Below are 12,489 nucleotides of genomic sequence, written 5' to 3'. Positions count from 1 at the left end.
AAAACTGTAAAAGACCCACTAAAGCCATTGCCTCTGCCTTATTATTTGTCCCACAACCACCATTCCAATATATTGAGTAATGAAGATCTTCGGACATCGATATAAAAACACCACATGCACACATGCCTCTTTGTGCAGCTCCATCAAAAAATGCCCTTGGATAAACCATCGACCGCATAGAATGGATGCCTGAATTGTTGGATTTGCCAGAAGACCATTTTTTTGGAATAGCAAAATACATCGAAGTGATCTGTTCCAATAGAGGCAAGTTTGAATCTTTCCCCTCATGGAATATGGCATTGTTCCTTTTCTTCCAGACAATCCAGAAAAGTAATAGAGGAATTGATCTATGTGAGACTTTCTGCGAGCTCCACCAGCGTATAGCCCCTTTGACATCTGTGTGTTCAACTAGGTGAAAACCAAAGAAAACTGCAAGATCCTTCCACAACTGATAATTATGACTGCAAGTGAGAAAAATATGATTGCTGCTATCTTCCCCATTTTTACAAAGAAGGCATATACTAGGACCAGACCAATTCCTTTTTGGAAATTTTCCCAGGTTAGAATCTTGTTATGAAATACAAGCCAGGAAAAATGGATAATTTTGTTAGGCACTCCAGTTTTCCACAATGATAAGGGAAACATGAATTGAAATGGAAGCGGAACTGACCTTGCCAGAACTAGATAGATATCTTTGACCCTTAATTCATCCCAACTCTTAAAATCTCTCCATGTAAGATGATCCTTTCCGTCTGAATTGCATATTCCAGAGCCCCTTATAGTAATCATAATATTGGCCCACTGCTGTGCATAAGCTTGACTAAGGCCCAGAGAATGAAAATTCTTCCATATTGGAATGCCTCCTGCCATTCTTCAATTAACTAACTCCAATAAAAGATCCCAGATCTATGTAGAGCCATAATAATAGATTGAGGGATGTTAAAATCCACCCCCAGACCAGTAATATGATCAAAGCCTATCAACACATCTTTCCCATTTTGGATATTCCAGTATAAATTCTCAAGGAAGAAGGATTCAATTCTGCAAAAACTTTTCCAGATAGCTGATCCCTGTAATTTTCCAATTGTACCTTCTCTATACCAGAAAGTAAGGTCTTTATTCTCCATGTACTTCCTTCTGATAGTGGCACTCCAAAAACTGTCCCCATTAATACATCTCCAAATAGATTTACATAAGAGGGCCTTACCAAAATTCCTTATGTTCATAATGCCCCATCCTCCCAGGATCTTTGGAAGGGATATTTTTGAAAGACTGGTCAGATGATATTTGCTTTTATGTTTGTCTCCGCCCCATATAAAATTTGCCATAAGCCTATTTAAATTTGTAATGATACTAGAGGGGAAATAGAATAAGTGGGCCCAATATACAGTTATCTGGGCCAAAACAGATTGGGCCAGAACTGCTCTGCCCACAATGGAAAGGAATTTGAACTCCCATCCTTCAATTCTTTTATAAAACCTGTCCAACAACCACATCCAATTAGCATTTTTGTAACCTGCAAGTCTGAGATGAAAGCCCAGATATTTAAAGCCCTCCTTTAAAGACTTAGTTCCAATATTAAACAGAGCCGAGAGATATTCCAAAGATTCCTTATCTTCAACATCAGAAAAGAAAGAAGATTTTCCTTCATTTATATAGATACCCGAAGCATTTTGAAAATCTAAGAATTTCATGAATGCATTGCCAAGATAGCCTACATATCATACCAAAAATCATAATGTCATCAACAAAAAGGCTATGGGAGATATAAGAGCCACGAAATATCCTGATAGGTTTGTAATTATTTTCTTTGACTGCCCAGATAATATGAAGACTAAGAGAATCCATAGCTAGAATAAACAAAAGTGGAAACAACGAACAACCCTGACGAAGACCTCTGGCAGCTGCAAAAAACTTTGTGGGGAGACCATTAATTATGACAGCAAAATTTACATTCTCCACACAGGCCATAATCCATTTAATGCATTCATATTTTAGGCCAATCTTACAAAGAATGCACCTTAGGAATCCCCAATCCAGACTATCATATGCTTTCTTCAAATCCAGTTGTAGTATAGCTACAAGCTTTTTATGATAAAGGGAGTGTAAACACTCTTGTGTATTGGCCACAACCTCTATGATGTTCCTATTCTTGAGAAAACCATGTTGTTCTAAAGAAATATGATTTGACAGGATGCTTCGGATTCTATTGGCGATTATCTTAGATGAGATTTTATAGATCACATTACAAAGGGAAATAGGTCTAAAGTCTGAAAAAGAATTTGCTTTCTTCTTTTTGGGAATCAGGGAAATATAGGTAGACGTGAAATGAGGATGAAAAGACCCCCTCATGCGAGATTCTTCCACCATTGCCAGGATGTCATTCATAAGAATACCAAAGAAATGGAGATAAAATTCAATAGTCCAGCCGTCAGGGCTAGAACTTTTATCTCTTTTGAAGGATTTCATTACTTCAAAAAGTTCATTTTCAGATACAGGTTGGAAAAAGAATTGTTTTGATCATCATCAAACATAGAAGGAAAAGGAGCAATTCCCCATAAGATGTCCTCATTGTTAATATTATCATTCCTTTTATAGAAATTTTTGAAATATGAAACTGCTTCCTTTGAAATTTCCTCTTGTGAGAAATATTTAATTCCATTGTCAGCCTGAATTTCCCAAATTGAGTTTATGTCTCTCCTATGATTCACGAATCTATGGAAAAACTTTGTATTCCTATCTCCCTCTTTCAGCCACAACGCCCTGCTTTTCAACCTCCATGTGGCTTCCTCAATTGCAAGTAATTTGTGTCTTTTCTTTTCTAGATCATGTATCTTATTTCGAACCATAAAAGAAATATTACCTCCTTTAAGATTCCCAGCTAATTCATCCAGACTAGCTTGAATCTCTTTCAAAACAGACTTGTTTGCCTTTTGCTTTTTTCTCTGCCAGTCCTTAACCTTTACTTTTAATTCCCTCAGATTATCCAAGAGATGTTGTGAAGGGGAAATTATCTGTTTGGAACAACTAGTATACCAGAAATTTTTAACAAGGTCATTAAAATCCTCATCATCTAGCCAGACTCTGTTGAATTTATACGATAGACCTTTCTTATATCCCCTTTTACCCCATTGTAATGTAATTGGTCTATGATTAGATATGAAGCAGTTAATGATATGAGATATGGGCCTACCCATACGAACCAACAGATTATCAGAGATCAAAAATCTGTCCAATCTTTTAGCCAGATAGGAAGGACCAATTCTACCATTATCCCATGTGGGACCCATGGATTGCGGAGATATATCTGTCAAATTGTGATGTAGAATGGCCTCTTTAATACGACCATCTAAAGGATCCACCTTCCTATCCCTACCCCACACCTCATCACCACATAAAGTACAGTTTAAGTCCCCTCCGATAAGAAGGTGTTCTAGCTCCAAACACTCCGAAGACAAAACCCTATTCCAGAAGGGGTGTCAATCTTTATATGGAGCATATATATCTAAGATATGTATAGTATCAGAAAAACCCCAGATGTTTGCAAGAAAAAGAATACTAGCAAAACATTTGAAAGCCTTTGCCGCTATCCATATAGGATTCCATAGAATAACTAGACCCCCCGAGAGACCATTAGCATCAGTAGCGACAATATGCCATAGAGAAAACATATGGCGAAAATATCTGATTGAAACCTCAGTAGAATGCATAGTTTCTTGAATTAAGATAATATTAGGATGATTGTTAGATAGAATCTCCTTTAGGGCAAGGAATTTCTGGACCGCCAGTTGGAAATAATTAATTCCTACTTGTCTATGGTTGTATTTTTCTATTTGAGGAGTTTGTTCCTACATAATAGGAATAAGCTAGAATATAGTTTCTCCTAGTTTAGTGTGTGGTTGAGAGAATCTCTCAACCACACTACTGTACGTCTAAGATAGCATTCCTATCTTGAGACTATTGATTGTATAAATATGTGTGTAATTTCCTCATTCAAGAATTAATAGAATATATTGACTGTCTGTAATTTTATCTTGGTATCAGAGCCTGTGAGGGCCTGGCCCCTCCTGGGCTTGGCCCCTCCTGGGCATAGAGAAATAAACTCCTTTTGTTTGTGTTTGTCCATCATCGTGGGTCGATGGAGATACCAGAGATCGCTGCCTGTCACAGTGATGAGGGCTTGTTGAACAAAATAGAGGGCGTAGCGTGGAGAGGAGAGAGTAATGAAGGCTTCCGACTGGTAGAGACCGTCAGATGCGTTTTAGCTGATCGATTGCTGTATGGAGAGACAGTGGAACGAGGCCCAATCTGAGTCTCAATTGATTAAAGTCTCGGAGATTTTCTGTTCGAAAGTTTAGGTAACAACAATGGCAGCCTCTATTCTTAAGGCCGGTGTGAAATTTTTCACTTCTTAATTGACTGGAAAGTCGCTCATATGTGGCGAGTTCTTCTGTCCCGAGGACGAAGACGAACCCTGCGAATTGAAGCGCTCCAAGAATCGAACCTGGGTATGCAGGAGGTTCATGTGCGAGGCCTGGATAGAGGAAGTTAAAGCGGAATAGGATTCGATTTGTGGGCAATTCCTCTGCACGACGTCAGTGGTAACAAAGGGGCAGAGCAGGTGCCCGTTGGCGCGCCGGCCCCTGCTATTAGGGACCTTGAAAAGGCTGAGCTCCAAGTCCACGTCTAGGTCCTTAAGCTGCGGCTGACGCTGAGAGGAGAGAAGCCTGTCAAGAAAGTAACAGTGTGCCAGTATGTCGAGCTTACGCGGGTTCCCGTTTCGGAGATCTGCGTGGAGCTGCCGGGTAGAGAGGTCTGAGATTGGCCTCAAAGAGCCAAGTATTGAAGCTCTCGATACACGCATCCACACTGAGCGCAAGAAGCAACAGGTCGATGGGTTTTGCATGAGGAGATCCTGAAGAAGAGGCCACTGCTCACACCTGCGTGGTAAGCTGCTGCCGCTGTCTGCTCGCAGCATTTTTCCTTTTCTCTTCGCTTCTGTGGGATTGAGCCAGAGTGGAGTCGTTGCTGCATGTGAAGAGGAGGCCGTAGGAAGTGGAGGAGGCCGCAATTTTTTTTTTATTATTTCTCCCTCTACCTCTGGAAGGACGACAAATAGTCGTCTCATCTGCGTTTTTGGAGATCCAGTACGTTTAATCGCGAACATGGTGATTTGAATCCGAATCGTTGTGGAGGATCCGAATCCATGTGGAGATTCCACCGAGCCACCTGAGCTGAGAGCAGATCTGCCTGAATGCCATAGCTCGACCGTGTATTGGAGGAGGAGTCTGCGCTGAAGAGGAGGAATCGAAATTCTCCGAATTGTTTTGTGAATCGCTGCTCCAGGATCACTGCACCAGGATCGCTGATCCATGATCATTGATCCCTGATTGACCGCGTGAGGAAGCTGCTCAGAGATCGTGGCATCGGTTGCGGATCGGAGGAGACCGGACTTGCCCGGAGGCCGCGAGGAGAGGCCGAGGAGGCCGGATCATCATGATCTGGCATAAAGAGCTCGATGAACTAGTTTAGGCCAGTAAAATAGCCACGGAAGTTAAGCATCCATTTCGAAACCTGATGAAGCGCAGGAATAGACCTCAGCTTATCATAACCATATTTCTGCAGATCTTCCAGCAGTTGACTGCAAATTTATCTTGGTAAAAATCGAGATCCAAGTGTGGCGATGCGGTGAGTGTGGAGCGATATGTTGTCAGCAATCCAATAGGGATCGGATGAAAGACAACGTGCAGTGTATTCAAAGTGAAAGAGGTTGAGGATGATGAAGAAGAGGAAGAAGAGGAGGAGAAAGTGGTGTGGGATTTTCCGAAAGACGATCAAGTCGGAAATACAGATCCCCGGGACATTGGAACTGCCGATGAATGGATTAAGAGGAATGCCCAGTTGATTCGTCTCACCGGAAAACATCCCTTCAATTCCGAGCCACCGCTGTGCCAGCTGATGAAGGCCGGGTTCGTTACCCCTGCGTCTCTGCATTATGTGCGCAATCATGGCTACGTCCCACGCGGGAATTTCGAAGACTGGACTGTAGAAGTCTCTGGGTTTGTAAAGAGACCCATGAAATTTACCATGCGTCAGCTCTTGGATGAGTTCAAACCCCGTGAGCTTCCCGTCACGCTCGTCTGCGCGGGGAATAGAAGAAAGGAGCAGAATATGGTGAAGAAAACCATTGGATTCAACTGGGGCGCCGCGGGAGTTTCGACCTCGGTTTGGCGAGGCGCCTGGCTCTACGACGTTTTGCGCTGCTGCGGAATCATGTCGAAAAAGAAAGGCACACGCTACGTGTGCTTTGAAGGGGCCGAGGATCTGCCCGGCGAAGGCGGCTGTAAGTATGCAACCAGCGTTTCAGTCGACATCGCAATGGACGAGCCGAGGGATTTGATGCTCTCGTATTTGCAGAACGGCGAATTTCTGCAGCCGGATCATGGGTTTCCGGTGAGAATGATAATTCCGGGATTTGTAGGAGGCCGAATGGTGAAATGGCTAAAGCGCATCGTGGTGTGGTCGAGCGTTCTGAGGAAGAAGGAGATCTGCAATTTTAAGCTTGCGAAGAAGGATGGAGGAGAAATTGATCGTTTGGTAGTGTTTAGTTTGTCCGTCAAGAGGTCTGAAGAGCGGAGCTGCAATGAGACTTTCGAAGCTCATTGAGAAAGGTGGAGGAGAAGCTGGAGCAGTGCCTCAGATTTGAAGCTGTGACCGCTCATCTCAGGAAAGCGCGAACAGTGGCGCTGGGAATTTTTTCTTTTCTCACCAATCTTAACCGATGAAAAGCGAGACAGTTCGGTCAAGATATGGAGTGAGGATGAATTGGAAGAAGACAGCTCCGTCCGTGTCTTCGATGTCGACAACAACACCACTGTTTCTAAGCTCGAGTCGCCTCCCTTCATAAACCTGGAATAGGCAATTCCATGGAGAATTTGGTTAAGCTTTCAGAATCTATGCAGCAATTCGCTGCCCTGCTGGCCGACGAAGAAGCTAGAATGGTGTTCAATGTTGCATTTGGGCCTCAGAATTTATCAGATTGCAGAGATAGAGAAATTTGATACTTTGTTAATCTGAATTTTATTTTTTAATGTCTTGGAATGATGGATAAAATTATTATGCCTTATTGAGCCTAGCTAACTCAATTTAGGTAAAGTTATTTTGTTAGAATTCGCGACTCTAACGAATGACAGGTTAAGCATGGAGTTCCAACAAGTTATTTGACAAGGATGCCCAAGATGTGAACAATGAACAGATGAGGCAAAGTAGCAGCGACAATGTTTATGGTGGACAACAAAGTAGATGTTTGTTTGAGTTAGTGTGGTTTGTGGAATAGACTCCCTAGCATGTTATTGTAATTGTCATTGTATGTACCCAGAAACTCCAAAATGTGGAATCAGATGTAAGTTTTTTAAAGGCATCTGAAAGTTCGTGGTGATCTTAAAACCACTTTGTAATGGTTTATGGTCAGCCTGAAACCATCTTTTGTCACTGAAAGTGGGGGTTGGTGGTGAGCTAGAAACCATCTATATAGTCTTTGTGACTGAAGTGCCTTTGTGGCCAGTTTTCCTTTGTGGCTGAATCGCCTATGTGGCTTGAGGTGCCTTTGTGGCTGGAATCGTGGATGTCAACACGTTGTTTGACAAGCTAGCCTTCGTGGCTGTGTTGAGCTCTGGCTGAGTTAAGTCAGCTTGCCTTTGTGGCTGAATGGTTGGTGGTGAGCCAGAAACCATCTATATGGTCTTTGAGGCTGAAGTGCCTTTTGAAGCTAGCTTGCCTGTGTGGCGGAATTGCCTGTGTGGCTTAAAGTGCCTTTGTGGCTGTGTGTACACGAGAGCTTTGTGCTCGTAGGAGCAGGTGGACTGCAGAACACCTGGCTCAGACTCAGATGATTTTCTCTGAGTAGAAGGGGATTGGTGTTTTTCGCGCTAACAGCAATGCCAGGAAGGCCAACTGGCGCGTCTGTTAGGCCATTAGTCGCGCCAATAGGCGCGGGTTTTTAGTTAAGGATCGCGCCAATTCACCTTCAAGGGGATCCGTGGGATCGGAGAAGTTGTGGATCTGTCTGAGGCCGACGGATTGTGCTTTTGGAGGTTTTGTACATGCAATTCGTGTGATGATGGTGGATTTGACTATCATGACAAGTAGTCATTAAGGGGGGGAGTTGAAAATAATTAATTCCTACTTGTCTATGGTTGTATTTTTCTATTTGAGGAGTTTGTTCCTACATAATAGGAATAAGCTAGAATATAGTTTCTCCTACTTTAGTGTGTGGTTGAGAGAATCTCTCAACCACACTACTGTACGTCTAAGATATCATTCCTATCTTGAGACTATTGATTGTATAAATATGTGTGTAATTTCCTCATTCAAGAATTAATAGAATATATTGACTGTCTGTAATTTTATCTCCGCCTCCAGACCCCTAATATTCATTGAGATGATGTTAGTCATGGCTGACAATCACTGGCCTTTCTTGCTCCAAGGGGCCCATTATCAGATAGTTCAGTAATTGGAATATCAATCAAGGTATGATCCAAGTTCCTCGAAGAAGCATCAGATCTAACCCGAAAGTGTCTTGTGCCTCTGTTTTGTTTTCTCCTCACTGTGATATTTCGAGTAGAATTTGGACTGATGTGAGGAGATGAAGTAGATCCCGGTTTATGTATGGTGAGAGGAGATAGAGCAAGAGATTTTTTCTTTAGAAGCATATCCAAATCACTTCCTACAGAGTTTGTAGGAGAAGTAATCGGGGAGTTTGGAGGGGTGACAGAAGGGCATGGAATGTTCCTGTTTGAATTCAGTGGCTTCCAGTGAGGTCCAACGACCTTCCCCGATTCAGATGGGGGAGACATGTTAGAAACAATTTCTTCAGAGAAGGGGATGCAGATGGGACATAAGTAATATGAGATATAGAATGCAAGTTTGTACCAGGATGGGGAAATTGTGGAGGAGGAACTTCACTGCATGGAAGAGGTTTAGGAGGGGGAGATATAATTGGAAGGTCATAATCAAAACCCTGTGAGGAAAACTTTCTGGGCGATAAGGATGCAAAACGATGGTTCTTCCTGTGAAAGTCACATGCCTTTGATTGAGGAGAAAGAAAAGTTGATAAAGATTTAGCCATACCTCGAGAAGGCGACCTACTATTAATAGAATTCAGACCTCCCGCCGAGTCCTTCTGCTTTTCTTCCGGAGAATTATGAATTAATTGATTGCTCCTTTTAAAGTTTCTCTCCCATCGAAGACGGTTATAGTTTTCCTTCAAATGCCATGTTCTATGACATGTAGAACATCAAAATGGGACTCCTCAAAGTCCAATCTTTGTCTCATATTTAAATCTCCCCACATAAGCTCTATGTGATCAAGAAAACCACCACAGAATTCCTTTTCTATCAGAATCCACACAACTCTTTTATCTTTTGCACCCAAACATTTCAGATCAACATATACAAACTTCCCAATTGCATTGCCTATATCAGATAATGTCTCTCGGGTCCATAATTCTATAGGGAGGCCAGGGAGCTTTACCCAGATGAAATTATTGGTAGGAGTATTTTTTAGAGGGTTATAGCCTATATACCATTTGTGAAGAGCAAGAAAGCTCTTCTCATGTACCCATGGCATAGAGAGAATTTTCTTTAGATCTTTCTCATTTAAGAAATGAAAGCTGTACCAGTGTTTCATTAATCTCACAATTGTTAAAATGTAACCCAGCAAATGGTTCCACCGTTTCTTGAGCCATGATCGCATCTGTGATTGTGATTCCCCGATGTCTAAGAACCACCACTATCCTACCAGAGCTCTTTTCTGTAAGCTTGTAATTCTATCAACTAGGAAAGCATTATCGAGATTACATGCAAAGGGTGGCGGAATGGTTCTCATAGGCTGTTGTTTCTTTCCACGTTGCTGGATATCATCATCGCCACCTTCTTTATCATGTGCCGTCATGGAAACATGTGGAATGAGTGTGTTTTCCACCTCAGATTGCCAGTGCTTTTGAATAGATCCACCACCGAAAGCTTTTTTCAGCCTCAATAGCGGCCCGCACTAAGGCTGACGAAACAGACACGTCAGAGAGGATCTCCATGTGTATCGCAGGAAAAGACTATGGCTTTAGCACAGGGATATTCCAGCAGAGCTTAAAAAAGGGAGGACGCATATGAGCACAAAAAGCTAGGAAAAATTTTAAAACTATACAGGACAGATAAAGCTGTGGGAGTGATGTAATACGGAAAGGAAGGATAATGACAGAAGCTTAGTCTGGATCAGATTCACCTAAAGGGAAATCTTTGAGAAAAATGAAAGATCTTCGAAGAAGTACATACGAGCTGACAAATCATATGGGCGATCTTAAAAAAGGCTAATATCAAAACATGAAGAAAATTGACGACTTAGAGAGTCATCCCATACGTGACATCCGTAACCAACGACAAAACCCAGCAGATATCTTCCCGCTAAAACCTTCAGAGCAATGAAATGGAAAACGGAAGACGTCACCGGAAAACCAGACAAACCCATCGGCCTATGGAGCCGAGGCAGAAAACCAGAACCCTAAAGACTGTCCATGAAAGCATGAACAGTCATGGCTTAAGGCTTCCAGGAAAACTTAATGAAATAAGAAGGAAAATAACCATGCTATTCGCATTCATTTATCATTGAGTTTGGAAGAAATCAAGACAGCAACATATACAACTATAGCATATACACCAATAGTTACCTATTCTACAACGGAAGTCTGCACAGGGACGGGAAATTATGAAATAGTTTGAAAAAATTGTACACAGGAATTTTAATGAAAAAACCTCCTTAATTAATAGAAAAGAACCTTGTAAGAAATATTCTAAGCGAGCCAAAAACATATCTTCTTTACCATGGAAAATTGCAAAACCGGACAGATGAAAAGAACAGGCCTATTCTTCACAGGGAGATTATGAGAAATAATATATGAAAACACTTCAAGGCTGAACTTTAACAGGAAAGTAAATGTACATACCTCTGTGCTCCGCGCAAGGCCCTCATCGTGATTAGAAGTGCCTGAACCATTGATAACACCAGCCAAATCCTTTACCCATGAACCAGTGCTGTCAACAAAGACTCCAGGAAGACTCAAAAAACGGAGGAATTGACTCAAGCTCACAGAACGGCGACAGAGGGCGAAGATGACTACGGGTAACACATACTCTCTGGCTATACTCATGAGCCACGCACAGTGCGATGGTTCATGGCAGAATACCTCGCGCAGAGCAACATAAAACCTTTAACTTTTGGTGTTATAGTTTGTAGTTAACGACCATGTTTGTCCTCTGTAAGCAAGTTCTAAATATATGTTCGTTGATTATGGGAAATGAATTGCAATAACATCAGACATGGATGTAACTGAATCACCATGTATATAAATAATCTCGATACGCTACATGAATACACTTTATATTTGCAGTTTTTCTTATTATCCTACGGATTTATTTCTTATTATTATACATTTACAACTTTTTTTATTACAATCCAAATATATGTTACAAGTGAAATAATAATAATCCAATTTATGACCTTCAAAAATTAGTTGAGTTTTACTTCTCAATTTGCATGGAAAACATAAGTTTATTTCAAATTTTTTTATTGGAAACATATGTTTATTTCAAACAATTGTTGAGTTTTACTTCTCAATTTGCATGGAAAATATAAATTTATTTCTTTAGGTTTGTTTTTCAATTAATGGTCAATAATTCAAAAAACAGAGTATAAACATGTTGTGAGAGAGGTAGAGTCATCACCCACGATAAGGAGGTGTCACCCAAGTTAGTATGTTTATTGATGAGAATGAACGATTTCCAAAAGTTCTTTTTATACCTTTGAATTAAATTTATTTATAATATCTAATGTTGGCTACGTTAAATTTTTATTACAATTATAATAAATAATTTCATTTTATATATTTCTTTCAACTTAACCTAATATCTAATGTTTAATAAATTATTTTTTTATAATAATAATAGTAAATAATTATTTTCTTTCTAAATATTGAATTTATTAAATTTTTATAATAATAATAATAAATAATTTTTTTTAAACATATTATTGAATTAGGTGATAGTGAGTTATTGTAAAGTACATTTCTTAATTCTGCAAGTACAAATATTTCTGCAAAGAGAGTTGTTGATAGACATATAGTTAACATCACCTTACTTTTCTTTTCTTTGTTGCATTACCACCTCTTCACAACTATTGGTTGACAATGTTAAATGAAAATAGTGCAATTCACATTCTTCAAGCTAAGCAACTAGATTAAGGTTACATACAACTTTAACTATTGGATAATTGTCAAGATGAGATGCTGGCAAAGATTCTACTAGGAGGGCAGATATTTTGCTAGGAGAGCTTACCTTGCAACCAATGCCTATGTCTATGTCTTTGCTATTGGTGCTTCTTACAGTGCTTTCACCATTTGATATTCTGCTAGGAGAGCTTACCTTGCAACCAATGCCTATG

The 12,489-nt window shown here is 40.6% G+C and overlaps 1 long non-coding RNA gene across 1 annotated transcript in view; it reads right to left on the bottom strand.

Moving 5' to 3' along the window:
• The window catches only part of LOC149167829 (uncharacterized), a 51,399-nt gene extending 40,064 nt beyond the window's left edge, over window positions 1-11,335 (bottom strand). The window contains exon 1 of the long non-coding RNA XR_016260582.1: window positions 10,997-11,335. This is a non-coding gene — a long non-coding RNA (uncharacterized LOC149167829). The remainder of the gene's footprint in view (window positions 1-10,996) is intronic.
• Between the last annotated feature and the right edge of the window lie 1,154 nt (window positions 11,336-12,489).

Source organism: Pinus tabuliformis, chromosome 5_1 (genome assembly GCF_031772625.1).
Source record: "Pinus tabuliformis cultivar Carrire ecotype Pingquan chromosome 5_1, CPIR1, whole genome shotgun sequence".
Classification (NCBI taxonomy): domain Eukaryota; kingdom Viridiplantae; phylum Streptophyta; class Pinopsida; order Pinales; family Pinaceae; genus Pinus; species Pinus tabuliformis.
This window is presented reverse-complemented; position numbering and strand designations above follow the sequence as displayed.